Raw genomic sequence first — 13,001 nt, 5'->3', positions numbered from 1 at the left:
GCAACACTTTTAAAGGAAGTCCGATAGGCACCAAATGGTCATTCAATTTCTATCACCGTAGAAGAAAACCTGAAGAAAACAAATCGGTCATTATCCGTGGAAATGATAAAGGGACTGTGAATAACATCGTACTCATGGTCTTTTAAGACAAGTCCTTCTGGAGACTGATTTGTCATGGTTGTACAAGTCACTCTGGCTCCCACACGCTGAAGATATCAGTCTGTGATTTCTCCCTTCTCTGTATGCTACAGATCATAACCCCAGTACCCTAGAGAAATACATGATAATTAGCCCTGAAATCACAATCTTTGTACACATGATTTCAAACGTTATAGCAAATGTAATTGCTTTTGCAGCTGCTGTTGACATGACAACTAGGGATGCGCAATAAACACAGCCTTACCAGCATCACTTATGAATAAAAGAAATGAAAAGTGTATTGAGGTGATTACAGACAGCTGTCTGCAGCTATGCACTTGCTGCTTTCCTCAGAGTTCATGATCAGACTCCCACCAGCGAGTGAAAGGGGATGCAATATTTTGAAGGAATTAACCTGAAAATGCAAATAAACTTGAATAGAATTTTCACTTTGATCCCTTCTCTTTGTTTCAGACTTTGCTTTTCAAAGGCTCCTGACCTTTGAGTGTGACTGGCTGTCAGCCCAACAGGAATTGTGTATGAAGGGGGAAGATGGGAGGCTGACCAGGAGAGCATTAGAATGAGTGGATGAGGGACGTCCAATGTCTTTGGAATAGGGATGTGGGCATTAGATTGTATTACACTGTAGTTGAGATGCTGTGGAAAGTACAGTCTGCAAGGACAGCACTTAATTGCACCCAAAGCACACAAGCAGGAGCTGAAATGGCTCTATAAAAGAGTCAGGACACAGGAGTAGCTGCATGCTCCATTGCAGTCAGTTTTTCCTGGATAGACAGAAATATACAAGAGCCACTGGGGGTCATTTTCAACTTCACCACTTCAGCAGTATCCTGGCAAAATGGATTGCCCGCCTGTTGGGATAGAATTCAGGCAGGTTCTACAACGTGTGGGTGGTTCACTCCGCCAAATTACTGCATAAGAAATAGGAGCAGGAGTAGGCCATACAGCCCCTCGAGCCTGCTCTGACATTCAATAAGATCATGGCTGATCTTCTATCTCAACTCAACTTTTCCCCCCTATCCGCCTATCCCTTGGTGGGGGGGGGGATTTTCTGGGGGGTCAGCGAGCGCGTTCAGTGGCTGGTCGGGTGGGGGGAAAAAAAATTTTGACACCGGGCAGGAACCCGCCGCCACGTGCCTTTCCCAGATGTCTGGTCTGTCAGCGCTGAGCAGACCCAACACGCAGCGGCAGGAGAGGCAATTCAGGTCATTATGACCTTGTTAACAGCCCATTAAGAAGTATTTTGAGCTCACCTTTACATTTTACGAGGTTGCCCACGAGGTCCACACTGCTCAGGGATCATGTCAGGTAAGCAGGTCGGGAGTTGTATGACCATGGAATCATCTCATTACTTGACAGCTGCAAATGTGCTATAAAAGCTCCCATCTCACATCTCTTCACTTTCCAAGCTCAGAAGCTGTTGCTTACTGCATTTGGAAGACAGATTGAGCTTTATGCAGGTTGCAAGTGTTTGGAGTAAACCCTTTGGGGGAGAAATTCGGTTGGTGGGCGCCAGCGATTAGCGCCTAAAGAGCCCGAGATTTGGGGCGTTACCCAATTTTCGGGCAGGTGCAGTGAACCCAGCGCTTCCTGCTATATTGAGTAGCCTTTTAGTGCCGGCGCTAACTCTTTGCGCCTGCTCGCGGGCGCAGGCAGATCATGACGTCATTTCAGTGTGCAACGCCTTTTTGGCGCCCCGGACCGGAAATTCAGTGGCACCCCCCCTCTGTTCCGCCTGGCGCTATTAGTGACAGTTGGATGGAACGTTACCAGGTCCTTCTCGGACTCGGGGGGCGCTCTTTAAAGGGGACAGCGCTAGTATAAAAGCGGCAGCCATTTGGGCTGGCCATCCTGCTCGCTGCTGGAGAGAGTTGCAGACCTTCAGTTGGAGAGTGTTCTTCTCATTGAGCCAGCGGAGCCTTGGGACCTTCAGCCCTGTCCAGAACAGTTTGATCGTGAGAGATTACTGCGTCTTACTCGTCTGACATAATAATGGGAGCTGCTTTGGAGGGGAACGTCCTCCTGGCTGAACAACTGGCAAGGGCACCGAGACGGAGGGAGAGAGGGCCGGGATTGGCCAGAAGGAGGAGGGGCAATGGACGTCGCCAAATCCGACCATACGCTGCCAGGGTTTTCAGGCAGCAGGTCTCATACCTTACCATGTCGGAGGAGCAGTGTCTGCGAAGGCTCAGATTCGGTAAGGATGTTGTGACTGAGCTGTGCCACCTGCTTGCTGAAGATTTGCAGCCGCGGCTACGGTGCAGGACCTCTCTGTCGGTGGCCATCAAAGTCACTGTTGCCCTCAACTTTTTTGCCAGCGGCTCGTTTCAGGCAGCAACTGGGGACATAGCAAATATTTCACAATTTGCGGTGCATTGCTGCATCCGGCAAGTGACAGCTGCCCTCTATAGAAGGAGGCGCGAATTAATCACCTTCCCTGTGACCCTGGAGAAGCAGGGGGAGCGCGCGCAGGGCTTCGCGGCTATTGCGGACTTCCCTATGGTGCAGGGGGCCATTGATTGCACACATGTGGCTTTGCGGGCACCATTACAGAATCCTGAGGAGTTCCGCAACCGCAAGGGGTTCCACTCCCTCAATGTGCAGCTGGTCTGTGATCACCGGCAGATGATCATGGCGGTCAACGCACAATTCCCTGGCAGCAGCCACGACGCGTTCATCCTGCGGCAGACCTCAGTGGCTGACCTTTTTGAGGCCCCGGCTCACCCACGAGGCTGGCTTCTTGGCGACAAGGGCTATCCTCTCTGCCCATGGCTCATGACCCCGCTCCGTTTGCCCAGCACCCCGGCAGAAGAGCATTACAACAACAGCCATCAGGCGACCAGGAACATTGTGGAGTACACAATTGGTGTGCTGAAGCAGCGTTTCCGTTGTCTCGACCATTCGGGGGGCGCCCTACAATACTCACCGGAGCATGTGGCGCGCATCGTCGTTGTCTGCTGCATGCTCCACAACCTGGCCATTCGACGCACCCAGCCAATGCCAGCCGACCCTCAAGGTCCAGCAGAGCAGGCGGACGAGGAGGAGGAGGAGGAGGAGGAGGAGCATGCGGACCAGGAGGAGGAGGAGGAGGAGGAAGATGGGAGGGCTCCAGAAACTGGAAGGGCCGTTCATCAGAGGCTCATAAGGACTCGGTTCTAGGCCCCTCTGACAGAATGCTGGGTGTGATGGGAACATCGCCCTTCGGTTCGCAGTAAGCCTATGAAGGCCTCGATGATTGTAAATAGTGTACAGCTCCATTGTAAATAAACCATTTTCTTTATTTTGAAAAAAGTGCTTCCTTCCAGCATGCCAACGTAATGGCAACAGAAAGCATAACTAACAAACTAACCGATAACTGTCTGGCAAACCGGCGAGACTAACCAAAACATAACAAACAAACACAGCAGGTGTGGACGGCCTTGAATTTAAAAAAAGAGACGTCTTAGCACCTCCCTCTACTGTTGACCCCTTGATCGAGACCGACTTCTCTTACGAGGTCGGCCCCTTCCCTCCCTGTAGCTCCTCCGTAATTGGACCCCAGTGGCTGCGTCAAGGCTGGGGGACGCCTGCTGAGTGTCTGGAAGCGCTGAAGCCCCTGAGGGATGGCCTGGACGACCTCTGGGCTTGGAGGGCCCAGAAGCTGGCTGCTGCAACTGGGCATGGCTGGAAGCAGTCTGCCGTGCAGGTGGTGGCAGCTGCACTGCTGACGTTCCAGCGGTGGCATCAGGAATGCTCACATGCCGAGAGGACACACCTGCACCGTGGTCGGCCGACACACTGGCACTCTGACGGGGCCGCACCGGATCATCCGCCACAATTGGCTGCTCCACAGATTCATGGCCTGCTGTGGTGCTGCAAGGGCCCGGGGTGATCCTGCCTGATGCAGCTAGGGTGGCAGCAGCGAGTGTTCGCGTGGCCTCAATTTGCGTGTGGACGAGGCCAGCAAGTGACTGTGTGGCAGCAGTGAGGACCTGCGTGGCAGGTGCCTGTGCTTCGGAGAAGCCCTGGACAGTCCTTTCCACTGCTTCGGACAAGGCCGGAACAGTCCTTTCCACTGCTTCGGCAAGGCCGGAACAGTCCTTTCCACTGCCTCGGACAAGCCCTGGACAGACCTTTCCATTGCTGCCCCATAGCCCTGGACAGTCCTTTCCATTGCTGCCCCGTAGCGCTGGACAGTTCTTCCCATTGCTGCCCCGTAGCCCTGGACAGTCCTTTCCATTGCTGCCCCAAAGTCCAGCACACTCTTTGCCAGTGTGTCGATCGACTCAGGCATCCTTCCCACTGCAGCCATAAGCTCAGTGTGCCTGAGCCGGGCCTAGGCACTCATCTCGGCAAGGCTACGCACCTCCTCTGCACTCTATGCAGCAGTCATCGTGGCCTGCCTCGCCCTCCGGGGAGACGGCCCCCGAGCTTCCCTACCCCCCTCGCGTTGCTGCAGGCCGCTGGTTCCTGCAACTGGCTCCTCATCAGAGCACCCCCCCTCCCCTCCAGGGAACTACTATCCCCAGTCTCCAGATGCGTTGGCTCCCCTGAGGCTGGCACGGATGGTCCGGCTTCCTCCTGATCGTCGCCTCCGGAGGCACTGGCACTGGCAGCTTGAGGGGCCGGATCCCGAGCTGGTGATGCAGCATCTGAAAGCAGGGAGGTTGAAGAGGGCCTTAGCAAAAGGACAGCTTGGCAGCAAGGGATGCAAGAGTGCGGCAATGCTATGACATGGGTCCACAGTGAGAAAGCATGCTGGCGGGGGAAACAAGTGGAAGGAGACAGCTGTGAAAGGTGAGAACCTTACCATCGCTGTGGACAATGGGGTCGGCAGCTGCAGTGGTGACAGGACCACTCGGATGCCCTCCAACAATCTGGTGGACACTCTCCTCGAGATCCGTCAGAGTCTGCAGTTGAGGACGACCTCCTCCGGTGCATAAACACCACTCACCCTCATGATCCGAGTGAGGTCGTTGAATTTCTTCCTGCACTGCACAGGGCTCCTGGTCGCCATGCTGCTGGAGTTGACCCTCTGAGAAACATCCCTCCAAGCTCGTTGGTAGTCCTTATGATTAGGCCTCCTGCCATTGTCGGGGTAGAGTACATCTCGCCGGCGCTCCACTGCGGCCACCAATTCCTCCAGAGCCTCATTGGTGAAGCGATCTGCTCTCTGCCTCACCCTCTCCATCTGCTCCAAGTTTTTTGCGCCAGAGAAGGGCTTGCTCCGATTTTCAGGCCTACAAGGCGCAGAGTGTGGATGCTGGAGCTGACTGACCCACCCCTTTAAGAGCTGGCCGGTGCCTGGAAGTCTCGTGGTCATCGGTAATTGAGAGCACCTGCGCTGCGCCCACCCGCCCCGATATTGGGTGGTGCCGGCATGTTAGCGCCTTAGGAGTCCCGTGTAACACCTGAACTCGCGCCTCAATCACCTTTAGGGGCGCTGCAACCCAATATTGCGCGAGGTGGCGATAAGTTGCATCTGGCTATAAAATTTGCGCAGCGCCAATTCTAACGCCCCAAGTGGGGCTCTACCCAATTTCTAGGCCTTTATCCTGTGTCACCTCATTGGAACAACTTCTCTCACCATTGACATCGCTTCTGTCATCTCAAGTTCACTTGCCATCTATTCCATCAGCATCAATGTCCTTGAAACTATCTCACCTTGGTCCTCAGAATCCCACCATGATCAGCCCTAATACCAGCAGCACCATGCACACCAGCAGCACCAACAACACCAACCTTCTCTGCAATCAACTGATGCTGCACAGGACAGAGGGCATCAGCACTTGACCACATTGCTGCCTGGGATGACCTCACCATGGCCAGATTTACTTCACTTGACACTGTATACCCTGGCTGCCATATGATGCACCAGATTGACACCACCCCACACCAACACCATAAAGCATCCCTACAGTGCCCAAGCCATTTGTTTCACAATCATGACCATTGCGGGGAGTACCGTTATGTCTCACTATTCACTGCAGCTCACTAAGCCACTTCCAAAGGTTCACACACATCTGTCCAAGAATGCAAAATGTTGAAAATAAAGATTTCAATGTTTGACAGCACATTAACAGAAATGTCACATGAACATCGACTAAAACACACAAGTGGCTACCCTTGTGTGTTGTTAGTTGGTATGATTGGACTAGGATGAGTGTGAGGGGTGCCTAGTGAGATGGAGAATTGATAATGTAGATAGAGGGATGGGTGGAGGTGCAAGGTAAGTTGGTGTGCGTAAGGATGTGCAGGAATAGGGTAGGGAAGGCAGAGTGATGGGGATGTGATGAGAGGCACAGCAGGATGAGATTGAGTGTGGCTTTACAGTAGTTTTGTGATCTACTGAGATCATTGAAAGGTTTGCACCACTGCAGCCTGGTCCTCCTTACGACATCCCTGCTCATGTCCTCCTGTGCAATGTGCAACCAGGCTGCATTGATCTCCTGGGGAGGTCTCTTCTGCCCATTGGAAGGGAAGAGAACCTCCCTGCATGCTGTGACTCCCTCCATAAGCATATGGAGGGAGTCATGGGAGAGCCTGCGTGCAGCTCAATGCTGTAGAACACTGACAGCATAAATGTCGAAATTAATTTGCGCATGGTCCCTTTAAGGAAACCAGCTGATGACGCGTCATCCAATGACGTCATCAGATCCGCTTCCTTCAATTGGCCGGGAAACGCGCTGGTTGGGCTTAACAAGCCCAATCAGGGGAAAATCATTGGACTGCAGGCTGGAGCCTGCAGTGAGGCCGGGACCCGCCACCGACCAAGATTGGTAAAATCCAGCCCTTGGTGTCCAAAAATCTATCGATCTCATTCTTGAATATACTCATTGACTGAGTGACTGACTGAACATCCACAGCCCTCTGGGATACAGAATTCCAAAGATTCACAACCCTCTGAGTGAAGCAATTCCTCCTCATATCAGTCCTAAATGGCCGACCCCTTATTCTGAGACTATGGGGTCGATTTTCCCAAAGCTGTCGGGAAGAAGGCGGGACTTCCCCTTTAGGGTTTTTGACCCGCCTACTTCGACGTCCGGCCAATCCGTGCGATTTTCCCTTGATTGACCTTGTTGAGCCTGCCCAGCGGGCTCAGCAGGCCAATTAAGGGCCACCCGGCAACAGGTGACGTCACAGACTACAATTTCATCTGTCAAGAGTTCTTGACAGATGAAATATCAGTGTCTCACAGCTGTTTGAAGCTGTGAAACACTGACAGTCTGAGTTCTGACATGAGTCCTTCTGCACAGACTCAGTTAGAACTCACATCGGCACTCTAAGCTGAAGGCTGTCACTTTTCACAGATCGCAGCCGTTCAGCTTTAAGTGCCGGCTGAGTGATGGGCTCCCGACGGCTACAGGAAGAAAGGCTGTGATGGTAAGTACAGGTAAGTAAAAGTTCTTTACACACTTTAGACACACCAAACACACTTACCTTTGCACTCATGCACCCATCGCTCACCTGAGCGCTGACATCGCGACCCCTCCAACTCCTTCAACCCGACGGCCCGCCTGCTCTAACCTGGCGTGGTTTGGAGCCGTCGGGAAACCCACACGAAACCCCTCAAAATAGGGATTAGGCTCAAAACTGCCTGTTAACAGGCAGTTAATTGGCACTAATCCCTTCCCGCCTGGGGTCGGCGGGTCCCAGTGCGGGGTGGGTACCCACTGCCTCTGAAAGTTGTGTGGAGCGGGGTTTTGGGTGGGATGGTGTCGGGACCCCCGAAATCGGGATTTACCCCCCAACACACGCCTGAAACCCCGCCTGACGGCTCCACAAAAATCGACCCCTATGTCCCCTAGTTCTAGACTCTCCAGCCAGGGACCCAGCCTCTCAGCATCTACCCTGTCAAGCCCTCTAAGAATGTTTTACATTTCAATGAGCTCACCTCTCAATCTTCTAAACTCCAGAGAGTATAGGCCCATTCTACTCAATCCCTCCTCCATAGGACAACCGCCTCACCCCAGGAATCAATCTAGTGAACCTTTGTTGCACTGCCTCCAAAGCAAGTATATCCTTCCTTAGGCAAGGTGACCAAAACTGTACACAGTACACCAGGTGTGATCTCACCAAAGTCCTATATAATTGCAGTGAGGCTTCCTTACTCGTATACTCCAACCCCCTTGCAATAAAGGCTAACATACTGTTTGCCATCCTAATTGCTTGTGGCTAGTGCTGGGCTGGTTTTGAAATCCGATATCCATCCAAAAGCATTCCTCATTATATGCCAGCAAAGGGCCTTCAAGGTTACAGAGAAATAAAAGAAAGAGTAAGTTGAAAGTGCAACTCATCCATTCCAGTTAAGTACTCTGGTGGTTCCAGTGGCAAAGTATGTGACCGTGTCTTCTTAATTTGGTCTCCCTCCTATACTGTATGTTGCTTTCCCCAGAGACTTGACCTCCTCAACATCACATATCTAAAGTTCACCTGACACTTGCATTTCTAGCTGGTAATAGTCCCAGCAGGACTGTGGCGGATTTAATGATTGGACTACAGGTGATAGCTGGGTCTCCGAGGATTAGTTAAAAGGGAATACAAATTCTCCACAGAGTCTGAAGAAAACCAAAGAGCCTCCAGTAGCCTGATCCACTCAAACAGTCTGGTTATTTGGACTTGCATCTTACCAGAGGTGTAAATGTTGAGAGCTCTGCCTCCTGTTTTGATCAGTGTGGGTCCAGTAATTCAACATGAGGCATTCCAGTGTGTTGCTTACAATCATCAGTGCACTCCACAAAATCAGGCACCAGCCAATAAAGTTAGATTTGTACAAGATCTCTACTATTTATTTGCAGGATTTGCAGTCCTTATAATTGTAACTGCTCCATGATACAAAATGTGTGTATTCTGAAAGATGCAAAACATTGTCAGTATTCAGATTATTGATTTAGCACTCAATAACCACTTAGGGGGATAAATGCAGTATAGCCCCGTTTGGGGCGCTAACTTCGCCGAAAAATAAGCGCCCCCGCGCCGGAAATTGGTCGGTTGCACCCCAAAGGGAAGCGGGGCGCTACTGGAGGCGCCCTGTGTGGTAAACCACTTTTACCGTTTACTATCGTTACACTATAGTTATCATTGTTAGATCGTTTCCCTATAGTTATCACTGTTCACATTGTTGTATCACTGTACGAGGTCGCCTCTTGTCACGCTGCTATACCTGGGCTGACCACTGCCGACTCCGCCCATGGCTCCACCTACCTGCCCGGGTATAAAGGTGGTCGACTGGCTGGTATTCCTCCTTCTTGGATCCGATCACCCACGAGGGTGGGCTCTGTTATTTAGTCAATAAAAACCTATAGTTACTTTCTTAACTCGTCGCTTTTCATTGGACGAATTGATAGGTATATCAATTTTATTGACTAAATTTTAAAATGTCATCACTTGAGCAGCCAAACAACCAGTCAACGGAGCAGCCAAACGACCAGCCAGACGCCCAGCTACAACAGCCACAGCAGCCGGCTTGGCTGCGAGCCCTCAAACCACCGTACCTGGATCTAAACCCACAAGCACCAAACGCAGCCCTCGACTTCAAACACTGGCTGTGCTGCTTCGAATCCTACCTGGAAGAATCCGGCGTCCCTCAGAGATCCAAACTAAGAGTTCTGACCGCCCAAGCGAGCCCTAAAGTATACGCACTCATCCAGGACATTACTACTTACAAGGCCGCTATCAACCTACTGAAACAACAGTACCGGAGCCCGGTAAATTCCATGTATGCCAGACACCTCCTAAGATCCCGCCCGCAACAGCCAGGAGAGTCTGTAGCTGAATTTTTACGGGCGCTACGAACACTCGGCAGGGACTGTGACTTTAAAGCAGTATCGGCTGCAGAAAACACTGAAGATAACATCCGCGATGCCTTCGTGAAAGGCCTTCGGTCCGACTACTCACGGCAGAGACTGCTGGAATCGAAGGACCTCGACCTGAACACAGCTGCAGCCTTGGCCTACTCCCTAGAAGTGACCCAGCGGGACCTCGAGGTGTATTCCAGGTACAGTTCGCGACTCTGGGACTCGGGCCCGACCCCGACCGCAATACCCCTCGTAGCGCCGCCCCCGGGACCTACCTCAGCGTCGGCGTCCCGGACCCGATCGGGACCGCCACCCCCGGCACCGGCTGCGACTTCGGACCCCCGCGACCGGGCCGCCGGCTGCTTCTTCTGTGGGCAGGCGAAACACCCGAGGTCGCGCTGCCCAGCCAAAAACGCGACGTGCTCCAGCTGCCTGAAGAAAGGCCACTTCGCGAAGGCCTGCAGAGGGAGAGCAGCAGAGGCCAGCAGTGCCTCATGCGAACTGTGGGGGCGGCCATCTTCTATCAAGGCCACAGATGAGCAATGGGGGTGGCCATCTTTGATCCAGGCAACCGACGCCAGCAGTGCCTCATGTGGGTTGTGGGGGCAGCCATCTTCTCCGCCATTTTGCCCCACCTCGTGGGCGCCTCCATTTTACCCACCACGCTCGACCGCCACCTTACCTCCAGACCTGACGACCGCTTCACCTACAGACTACAGCGACCCGCTCAGCCACACACTAGCCTCCGTCACACTGGACCAAGCTCGCCCGCATCAGCTGTCCAAGTCAATGATGGACATCAAAGTAGACGGCCACGCCACGACCTGCCTGTTCGACAGCGGAAGCACGGAGAGCTTCATACATCCAGACACAGTGAGCCACTACTCCCTCACTGTCCAGCCAACGCGCAACCGGATCTCGATGGCATCGAGGTCCCACGCCACAGACATCAGCGGCTACTGTGTTGTGACCCTGTCGGTTAAGGGCACGGAGTATAAAAACTTTAAGCTCCTCGTCCTGCCCCAGCTATGCGCTGCCGTCCTACTAGGGCTGGATTTTCAATCCCACCTCCAAAGCGTCACTCTAGCATACGGTGGACCCCTCCCCCCGCTCACAGTCGACAACCAGCAGCCTTTAAATCGCCCACCGCGTAACACCTGCGGCCTATCCACCCTCAAGGTCCCGCCACCTTCCCTGTTCGCTAACCTCACCCCCGACTGCAAACCCGTCGCTACCAAGAGCAGGCGGTACAGCGCCGGGGACAGAGCTTTCATTAGCTCTGAGGTGCAGCGTCTCCTGAAGGAGGGCATAATCGAGGGGAGCAGCAGCCCCTGGCGTGCCCAGGTTGTAGTCGTTAAGACCGGCAATAAAAACCACCTGGTCATCGACTACAGCCAAACCATAAACCAGTACACCCAGCTGGACGCATACCCCCTTCCCCGCATATCTGATATGGTCAATCAGATTGCTCAATACCGGGTATTCTCTACCATCGACCTTAAGTCGGCCTACCACCAACTCCCTATCCGCCCCGAGGACCGCCAGTATACCGCCTTCGAGGCGAATGGCCGCCTCTACCACTTCCTTAGGGTCCCCTTCGGCGTCACCAACGGGGTTTCGGTCTTCCAAAGGGAGATGGACCGGATGGTTGACCAGAACGGGCTGCAAGCCACGTTCCCCTATCTAGATAACGTCACCATCTGCGGCCGCGACCGGCAAGACCATGACGCTAACCTGGAAAGATTCCTCCGTACGGCCCAACGGCTGAACCTCACCTACAATAAGGAGAAATGTGTGTTTAACACCTCGCGCCTTGCCATCCTCGGCTGCGTAGTAGAGAACGGAATCATCGGCCCCGATCCCGAAAGAATGCGTCCCCTCATGGAGCTACCCCTTCCCCACTGTCCAAAGGCGCTGAAGAGAACCCTGGGGCTCTTCGCCTACTATGCCCAATGGGTGCCGAATTATGCGGACAAAGCCAGACCCCTCATGAAGTCCACCTCCTTCCCCCTTACGGAAGAAGCGCGCGCAGCCTTCTCCCTCATCAGGGGAGACATTGCTAAGGCCACTATGCACGCAGTGGATGAGTCCATCCCCTTCCAAGTGGAGAGCGATGCATCCGACTTCGCCCTAGCCGCTACCCTCAACCAGGAGGGGAGACCGGTGGCCTTCTTCTCAAGGACCCTACAGGGCCCTGAGATCCGACACTCTTCGGTCGAGAAGGAGGCCCAGGCGATTGTGGAGGCGGTACGCCGCTGGAGGCATTACCTCGCAGGCAAGCGATTTACCCTCCTCACCGACCAGCGTTCGGTCGCTTTTATGTTTAATAACAAGCTGAGGGGTAAAATCAAGAACGACAAGATCTTGAGGTGGAGAATCGAGCTATCCACCTACGATTATGATATCTTGTACCGGCCTGGTAAGCTGAACGAACCCCCTGACGCTCTATCGCGAATTACATGCGCCAGCGCGCAAATTGATAGACTTCAGACCCTCCACAACGACCTCTGCCACCCCGGGGTCACCAGGCTTTACCACTTCATTAAGGCCCGCAACCTGACCTACTCCATCGAGGAGGTCAGGACCATGACCAGGAACTGCCAGACCTGTGCCGAGTGCAAACCGCACTTCTTTAGGCCGGACAGAGCAAGCCTGATCAAGGCCACCCGCCCCTTCGAGCGCTTGAGCATCGATTTTAAGGGGCCCCTCCCGTCCTCTGACCGTAATGTGTACTTCCTCAACATTGTTGATGAGTACTCCCGTTTCCCCTTTGTCTTCCCCTGCCCAGACATGACCAGCACCACGGTCGTTAAATGCCTGAACGACCTCTTTGCCTTGTTCGGGTTCCCAAACTATATACATAGTGACCGGGGCGCCTCCTTCATGAGCGAGGAACTCAGTCAGTTCCTACTAGCGAGAGGCATCGCCACTAGCAGGACCACCAGCTACAACCCCCGAGGGAACGGCCAGGTGGAAAGAGAGAACGCGACGGTATGGAAGGCCGTCCTCTTAGCCTTAAAGTCTAAGGGCCTCCCAACCTCTCGCTGGCAGGAGGTCCTCCCGGCG

General features: G+C 53.4%; 1 protein-coding gene across 3 annotated transcripts in view; it reads left to right on the top strand.

The window, feature by feature from the left end:
- stard13b (StAR related lipid transfer domain containing 13b) overlaps positions 1-13,001 on the top strand; it is a 730,982-nt gene that overhangs the window by 659,619 nt on the left and 58,362 nt on the right. The window lies entirely within an intron of this gene.

This window comes from Somniosus microcephalus, chromosome 10, assembly GCF_052327205.1.
Source record: "Somniosus microcephalus isolate GS21.2 chromosome 10, FLI_Smic_1.0, whole genome shotgun sequence".
Classification (NCBI taxonomy): domain Eukaryota; kingdom Metazoa; phylum Chordata; class Chondrichthyes; order Squaliformes; family Somniosidae; genus Somniosus; species Somniosus microcephalus.
The sequence above is the reverse complement of the archived record's forward strand: the minus strand, read 5'-3'. Positions and strand labels throughout refer to the sequence as shown.